A 9,582-nucleotide genomic window follows, 5' to 3' on the forward strand; every position below is an offset into this window, starting at 1 on the left:
CATCCAATCAGTAAGTAGAGCTGCTCGCCGTGCCGTGCACGATCCTCCAGCTCTAATACCCACAACAAAACCGCTGCAATTTGGGGCTCATTCTGCCCCGCTTGTCTGTCGTTCTCTATACGAAAGCTCCCGTTGGTATGCATGGGACTGCTTCCTACTACCAATAATGTGAGACTAAAACCAATGGCTTGCCAGTTGAACAGCCCCTGGGTGAAAACAGGGTTCACCAAATGAGGCAGAGTATTATTTCCAGACAGACAGGACTGCATTTTGGTAAGTTCCCTGCACTAAAAACACACGTGCGCACACACCAGCACACACACACACACACCAGCACACACACACACACACACACACACACACACACACACACACACACACACACACACACACACCAGCACACACACACACGCACCAGCACACACACACACGCAAGTTTGACAGATCCTCAGCAGCTGTGGCGGAGGACGCCCATGTGTGTGGGGATGAGGCTGTTGACAGGGACGTCCATTAGCCGCTGGATGACTCATGGACAGCCATGATGGCAGCAGTCTGTCCCTCCAGTCGTCATCACCAGTATAGAGGGTTGCTTCACTTCACCCTGCTAATGTGTTCTATTCTTTTTGACTGATTCCGCATCATCATTTCTCGGTTGAATCCTCATTAAGATGTCAAATCAGTGGTTAATGTATTTTAGCGTTTCCCCTCGTCCGCTAAACTGTTATTTATGACACTTATTAGACAGCGTAACCCAGCCATCAATTAATGTCCTACAGGCATTGCAGGCAATTGGGGCATAGCGACGTTGAATCAAATGTACTGGAACGTCCATTAATACTGCAATTCCTATACAAGTGCTGAGACAGAAATTAACACACGTACGTGGTGAACACTCTCTTTGTGTGTGTGTGTGCGTGTATCTCGCACACACGCAAACACACTGCATGCCAGTAAGACAAAAGTATATTTTTTCAGGCATAAAGCAAAAACAAGTAATAAGAGTAGGACTAGCCATATCTCATTTTGTGTCGACCATTATTCATTTACTGTGTGCTGCTGTCATTTGCAAATGTTTACTGTCAGTGTAGCTAGAGAGAGAGGGAGAGAGAGAGAGTGTGTGTGTGTGTGTGTGTGTGTGTGTGTGTGTGTGTGTGTGTGTGTGTGTGTGTGTGTGTGTGTGTGTGTGTGTGTGTGTGTGTGTGTGTGTGTGTCTGGGCCCATGGCCTGTAGAGCAGGAGCCTCTGTCAGGCCCATGAGTGAGTGATGAATGTGTGCAGGATGGGGAACCGGGTGCCCACTGCATCAACACTGCTCCGCGGCAGAATGTGTGTGCGTGTGTGTGTGTGCGTGCCTGAAAGCACAAGGAGATAATGCTTCTCTCTTTCTCATCTCCCTCATCCTCGCTCATCCTGACACCACCCATGCCCTCTTCGTCACACTCCTGCCTCTCATCACAAACCTAATCGTCTCGCCCCCTCGGCAAGTACGTGCTGCGCAAATTAAAGCGCCTCTTCCCCTTTTCTTTATTCATCTTTGTCCTCGTCCTCCTCCTCTTCTTCCTCATTTTTTTATTTTTACATATACAACTCTCAACAGACAGCAAGTGGCCATGACTGTCTCCATAATGTGTCTACTTGTCAACATTTAGCTGTTGAACTGACATTTTACATTTATGTTTACAAATGGAAGATATTACTATGTAGATGTGAGGGTGTGTATTCATTGAAATGGGCCATAAAATACTGTAGAAGGAATGACAATGGCCACAACTACACAGTGTGCTGATCATAACAGAAAACACTGAGCATATAGGATGCCATACAGAAAGGCTTGTACAACCACTTTTACATTAGCAGTCTTTGGTAATAAAAAAGACAACTAGTATTTGGATTTTCTCAAATGTTCACATTTAGAATAGTTTCCATTATTTATAGACAAAATAATAGGTTTTTCAGTTTGCTGATGCTATTTCATGTTACAGGCACACCATGCCATTTTATGAGAATACAATAAGACTCAAAGTGAAAGAGTGTGTCATAAATGTGCCATAAGCTAACAACTAGCAGTCCTCTCAGAAGGCTTTTCAATCAGCCAGAAGATTTGATTTTAACGGTCTTCAAAGAGCAAGAACAGACATACAGCTGAAATCGGAAGTTTACATACACTTAGGTTGAAATCATTAAAACTCGTTTTTCAACCACTCCACAAATGTATTGTTAACAAACTATAGTTTTGGCAAGTCGGTTAGGACATCTATTTTGTGCTTGACAAGTAATTTTTCCAACAATTGTTTACAGACAAATTATTTCACTTATAATTCACTGTATCACAATTCCAGTGTGTCAGAAGTTTACATACACTAAGTTGACTGTGCCTTTAAACAGCTTGTAAAATTCCAGAAAATGATGTCATGGCTTTAGAAGCTTCTGATAGGCTAATTAACATAATTTTAGTCAATTGGAGGTGTACCTGTGGATGTATTTCAAGGCCTACGTTCAAACTCAGTGCCTCTTTGCTTGACATCATGGGAAAATCAAAAGATATCAGCCAAGACCTCAGAAAAATAATTGTAGACCTCCACAAGTCTGGTTCATCCTTGGGAGCAATTTCCAAACCCCTGAAGATATCATCTGTACAAACAATAGTACGCAAGTATAAACACCATTGGACCACTCAGCCGTCATACTGCTCAGGAAGGAGACGCGTTCTGTCTCTTAGAGATGAATGTACTTTGGTGCGAAAAGTGCAAATCAATCCCAGAGCAACAGCAAAGGACCTTGTGAAGATGCTGGAGGAAACAGGTACAACAATATCTATATCCACAGTAAATCGAGTCCTATATCGACATAACCTGAAAGGCCGCTCAGCAAGGAAGAAGACACTGCTCCAAAACCGCCATAAAAAAAAAGCCAGACTACGGTTTGCAACTGCACATGGGGACAAAGATCATACTTAATGGAGAAATGTCCTCTGGTCTGATGAAACAAAAAATAGAACTGTTTGGCCATTATGACCATCGTTATGTTTGGAGGGAAAGGGGGAGGCTTGCAAGCCGAAGAACACCATCCCAACCGTGGAGCACGGGGGTGGCAGCATCATGTTGTGGGGGTGCTTTGCTGCAGGAGGGACTGGTGCACTTCACAATATAGATGGCATCACAATATAGATGGCATCATGAGGTAGGAAAATTATGTGGATATATTGAAGCAACATCTCAAGACATCAGTCAGGAAGTAAAAGCTTGGTTGCAAATTGGTGTTCCAAATGGACAATGACCCCAAGCATACTTCCAAAGTTGTGGCAAAATGGCTTAAGGACATCAAAGTCAAGGTATTAGAGTGGCCATCACCAAAGTCCTGACCTCAATCCTATAGAAAATTTGTGGGCAGAACTGAAAAAGCGTGTGCGAGCAAGGAGGCCTACAAACCTGATTCATTTACACCAGCTCTGTCAGGAGGAATGGGCCAAAATTCACCCAACTTATTGTCGGAAGCTTGTGGAAGGCTACCCGAAACGTTTGAACCAAGTTAAACAATTTAAAGGCAATGCTACCAAATACTAAATGAGTGTATGGAAACGTCTGACCCACTCGGAATGTGATGAAGGAAATAAAATCTGAAATAAATCATTCTCTCTACTATTATTCTGACATTTCACATTCTTAAAATAAAGTGGTGATCCTAACTGACCTAAAACAGGGATTTCTTACTAAGATTAAATGTCAGGAATTATGAAAAACTGAGTTTAAATATATTTGGCTAAGGTGTATGTTAACTTCTGACTTCAACTGTATATATTCAGTACATGAAAGAGAAACTTCCAGTTGGTAGGCTGTAATAGCGTGAAGAGTGATCCAGCCTGCCTTTGGACTGGAAAGAGAGAGATCCAACCTGCCTTTGGACTGGAGGGAGAGAGAGAGAGATCCAGCCTGCCTTTGGACTGGAGAGAGAGAGATCCAGCCTGCCTTTGGACTGGAAAGAGAGAGATCCAGCCTGCCTTTGGACTGGAGAGAGAGAGATCCAGCCTGCCTTTAGACTGGAGAGAGAATGGGAGAGAGTGTGAGAGAGAGAGAGAGAGAGAGAGAGAGAGAGAGAGAGAGAGAAAGAAAAAAAAACAGAGGTATAATCTATAACTGTAAGGTTGGTAATGTGAAAGGTGGGGGTACAGCAGTCTGTTCACTGTGATAAGATGGGGAACTTCCCTCAGGACTTAAACATCTCTGACCCAACAACAACAAAGGCAACAAATAGCTTTTTACCCCATCCATCTTTCTGTGCTCTGTCCTTCCCTTCCACGCTCTCTCTCTTTGTCTTGTCCCTCATTCTTTCCTAAATTCAGGTCCACACACAGCACCGCTGCCATGTAATCGGTTTCATCAGTGTTTCTATTAGCCAAAGAAGAATACATGGTAATTAAAAAGAGAGCGGCCAAGCGTAGCAGAGAGAGGTTTTATGGAGGCGCTCGTGTGGAAAAAGATAGAGAGAGAGAGAGAGAGAGAGAGAGAGAGAGAGAGAGAGAGAGAGAAAGGGGGAAGTGGGGAGAGAGTGAGCGAGAGAGAGAGAGAGACAGTGAAAGGGGGTCTTGAAGGAAGTCAGGAAATAAAAGGAAGAGCGTGAGGGTCACAGTGGTTTGGTCCTGCTCTCCAGTGTTCCGAGACAGAACACTCAGTGAATAGAAATTAGACTAAATGTCCTGTTTATGTGGTCAGTCACACAGCGCCACAATAAGGCCACATTTCACCATGACCAGACCCCAGTGTCCACTCCGTTTATTTAACCGTGCTTCTACACCTGCATTGCTTGCTGTTTGGGGTTTTAGGCTGGGTTTCTGTACAGCACTTTGAGATATCAGCTGATGTACGAAGGGCTATATAAATACATTTGATTTGATTTGAACTAGGCAAGTCAGTTAAGAACAAATTCTTATTTACAACGACAGCCTACCTCGGCCAAATCCGGATGACGCTGGGCCAGTTGTGCGCCGCCCTATGGGACTCCCAATCACGGCCGGATGTGATACAGCCTGGAATCAAACCAGGGACTGTAGTGATGCCTCTTCCACTGAGATGCAGTGCCTTAGACCGCTGCATGTACTGTGGTGATTTTTCAGAATGGGTACCTCAACACTGCTGGACCACGGCTATTGTTTCCCTGGACATGTCATGTGTTATAGAATCAGAATGGCGACATCAGAGATGTGGAACTCTTGAATAATGCTCCCCCACCACCCCCATTCCCAGCACCGTGGGAATGATTTGCATGATAGTTCCCATTCAATGCATTATAAAGTCTTTCGATGTACAAGCAGGGTTCACTTTTCAGTCATGGTGTGATCCCCTATAATACGACTGGGCACTACTAACGATGTTACCATGTGCACCCTCATAAGTGTTCAAAAATATCATTGTTGGTCCAGTCCATCATTTTTTATAACATACTCAGAAATCTATATTTATTTCAAACCCTTTCACAAGTGCCACCACCATAACACATTGGTGCTAAATCTGAGGGCAGCTCGATGAATCATCTATTCTGTTTATCTCCTCTCTACACAATGTTCATTTCATTCAGCTGTAGTTGCAGTAGTCAGTGGACCAGAGACTGAACTCCAATATATTTCCCGAAACACGCCGGCCGTACGTTCCGCTGCCAAGCTGTGCTAACATTCATTTCCTGCTGAAACAGCCACTGGCCTGCGAGAGCAAGTTTGCCCTGAGCCGAAATATCAATTATACTGTTCTCTCCCTAGCGGACAGAGTGTCTTTAATCTTCACACAACCAATCAAAATGTCTTCTGACTGGGTGGGAGAAATGTGGGGCTGAAGTAATGGGAGGGGAAGGAGCGTTTCAGCCACACAGTTAATATTGACACAGGGGGGTTGTGGATTGGTCTCCTGCTGCTGGAATGGGCTCGCTCTCTTTCTGCTCCCCCCTATTGCTCCGACCGTGGCATGGTAGCTGGCTGGCTGACTGGTCGGCTGGCTGGCTGGTCGGCTGGCTGGCTGGCTGGCATGTGAAGATGCTGTAATTTTCCGCCACAGTTCCCCTGCTGTTTGCTGCCTTTTTCTTGGCCGGGCACAGAGACAGAGACAGCGACAGAGGAGACAGAGACAGAGACAGAGACAGAGGAGACAGAGACAGAGGGGACAGAGACAGAGATAGAGACAGAGACAGAGGGGACAGAGATAGAGACATAGACAGAGGGGACAGAGACAGAGACAGAGATAGAGACAGAGATAGAGGGGACAGAGACAGAGATAGAGACAGAGGGGACAGAGACAGAGACAGAGACAGAGATAGAGACAGAGATAGAGGGGACAGAGACAGAGATAGAGACAGAGGGGACAGAGACAGAGATAGAGACAGAGACAGAGGGGACAGAGACAGAGACAGAGATAGCGTTGAACAAGGCAAAGGCCCCGCCAGCACTCCTGCCTTCCCGCGATTATTAATGCAGCAGCAGCCACCGTGGCTGCCAGGTTAAACCAGCAATCAGCACTCTCTAAATAACATCATTCACAGCCTCTTTAAAGGGAGGCACTCAGACAGACACAGTCCCAGAGCTCCACACACAGTATATGTACCAGGAATGGAGGTACAGGGAGTAGCGCACATCAGAGACCTGTTCTAACTACTGACCCTGCTCAATATGCATCTCACTACCTCAAAACACCTCAATATGGATCTTTCAACCACTAGATCAGAGTCCCGGTCTTCTCACTGACCTGTTGACATGGTGTTAGGAGAGGCCCCTCACTCCTCCCCTCCTACACACTACCTATCATCACAACAGGACACCTCTCGCAACCTTTCTCATGCAGATATTGATCTTAGAATACCCAAGAACACCTTCATTTCATTATCGACTCCAATACTATTATAATTACCCCTCCACATACACATGGTCTCATGCACACACACCTGATTTTGCCCACTCTCTAAAACCAACTGAAACCTATTGGGAATGTGTATTTCAGTGGTAAGATTGAAAATCAATGAAAAGGAGGTTGGAGTGTAAACAGATTATTAACTCTGTGTATTGGGGCAAGATCACTGCATTACATACCTCTGTGATTCCCAATAGATGACCTGGAGCACAATAGATTTTCGTGCACTTGCTTCGCAGAAATCCTATCGTAATTTCAACCTGATCAATGATTTGCTCAAGCTGATCATGCTCTCAACCGACAGCCTTTGTGTTTGATGTACTGTTCACAATAAACAAAGTGGGACAGAGATGGCGAGAGAAAAAGAGAAATTGAGAGAAGAGATAGTGGCAGAGAGAGAAAGGGGAAGAGAGAAAAGACAAGAAGGGTGATTGCTTTCAGCTTTCAGGGTGAGAGAGTGTGTTTTCCTGGTTGGAGGGGGAGAGAATAGTCTCTGTAGATGGGAGGAAGAGGCCCTGCTCTGGCACTGATAAAGTGACTGAAGCCCACTACTGCCACAGTTTGACAATTCCAGCCGCAATCTTCTACTCTCTTTTCTTCTCTGTCCTCCTCTCTCTGCCAGACCCTGCTCTTTGCAGGCATAATAATGGTTGTCTCGGCACCCTTCCTGCCTGCTCCACACACTCCCCTGTAGTGCCAGGGCTCCACAATAGAAGTACATTTGAGGGGTACTTTCGTTGTGGTGTAGCCCTGACAGCCTCTCATTAGACCAGGATAGAATTAAAAGGGCTCCTCATTCTTCTTCATCTTCCTCCTCTCCCCTCATTCTAATTTCCTCCTCATCTTCCTCCACCTTCTACTCCTCCTCCCTGCTCAGGTCTGACACAAGGAGGTGTCCCTGGAGCATGTATGGCAGAACCACTCGCCGATCGGCACCAGTCCATTATCACGGAGATCACGGAAATGCCTTCAAAATGTCCTCAGTACGTAGACCAGAAGCTCACACTGCATGTGCCGGGTTTCATTTGAACGTGTCAATATGTTCTGTTGGTTGTAAGAAAGCGGGCCAGGGCATAGTTGATATTGAATAGGCATGTTATGCATGATGTGGCTCTCTGACTACTGCTCCCTATCAAGGCTTTGACAGATTAGAACGTGTGTGTACAGTATATGGATTCAAGGCAAATAATGAGAAATTACTTTTAAATTGTAGCTTAGTCCGTTGACAAAAAAAAAGGCCCTGTCAATGTTGCTGGGTGGTGCAGAGAGAAAAGCGAGAGATTCAGGGATGACTTTGTTTTGGTTTATTGCTTATTACCATCATAATCATCTGTCCTCTTCCACTCTGCAGTCTGGGCACACCTCTCCGCCTGCCTCGTCTCTGTGTTAGACGGTGATTGCCTTGTATTTAAGGATGCTTCTGCGAGGCTCTGTTCCGACAAATGCTTTTCCAATACCACTCACAGCAGAGCACACCTCATTTAAATCTGTGAAAGGGATTTTGATTCCATCAGCAGAATGCTTTGAGGCGAGAGAAGGTGCAGGCCATTCTATAATGCGTCAGGGATGAGAAAAAGCACAAGAATATTCTCTCACCTACCATATACATACAGTATGCTGAAAGGGCTGCCTCTCTTCTCAGACAGTGTTGCTCATTTAATCCTTCTTTTATTCTTAACACAGACCCTCATTTAGCTTTACGGCTTCACGGCATCATGAGGAAGTGTAAGCCATGTGCCAAGCAGCTTTCAAACACACTGTGAAACAAAAACATTGGACTGATCATAAGCTTTGATCTAAGAGTTATAGCAGAGACTCACTGTAGGATCTGTGTGTAGACTGTCATGTAACGTATGAAGTCTGCGGTTTATATTTTGTGGCTGTGTGTGTGTGTGTGTGTGTGTGTGTGTGTGTGTGTGTGTGTGCGTGTGTGCGTGTAGCTACGTGTTTCTGTTGTGGACCAACTGCTGATATCTTCACTGTTGCAGCTTGTTGACCTTCAACACTTATCAGTGCATATCTTTTGTCTAAGCAATTGCCAGCTTTTCAGTCCGAGAGGGATTGGATAATGCATCCAAATTAAAATCTTGTGTAAATCCCCACGCTTGATTGCTTGAGAGCCGCTGAGAGTTGTTCCAACCTTAATGCTGAAGGACTTCCTGTATCCCAAAGTCATTTTCTTTTTCATTCGTTTATGAACACTTCTTGTTTTCTGCCCAGGGACATCTAGCTTAACAATTAAATGAATTCCCCATCCTCTCAGTTGTGCTGCTATTTATAATAGTAAAATAATATTGTCTGTATATACACTGAGTATACAAAACATTAAGAACACATGCTCTTTCCATGACATACAGTAGACTGACCAGGTGAATCCAGGTGAAAGCTATGATCCCTTATCAATGTCACTTGTTAAATCCACTTCAATCAGTGTAGATGAAAGGGAGGAAACAGGTTAAAGGAGGATTTTAAGCCTTGAGACAATTGAGACATGGATTGTGTATGTGTGCCATTCAGAGGGTGAATGGGCAAGACAAAATATTTAAGTGCCTTTGAACGCGGTATGGTAATAGGTGCCAAATGCAACATTGCTGGGCTTGTCACGCTCAACAGTTTCCTGTGTGTATCAAGAATAGTCAACATGGACCAGCATCCCTGTGGAATGCTTTCGAATCCTTGTAGAGTCCATGCCCCAA

This window comes from Oncorhynchus mykiss, chromosome 26, assembly GCF_013265735.2.
Source record: "Oncorhynchus mykiss isolate Arlee chromosome 26, USDA_OmykA_1.1, whole genome shotgun sequence".
Taxonomy (NCBI): Eukaryota; Metazoa; Chordata; class Actinopteri; order Salmoniformes; family Salmonidae; genus Oncorhynchus; species Oncorhynchus mykiss.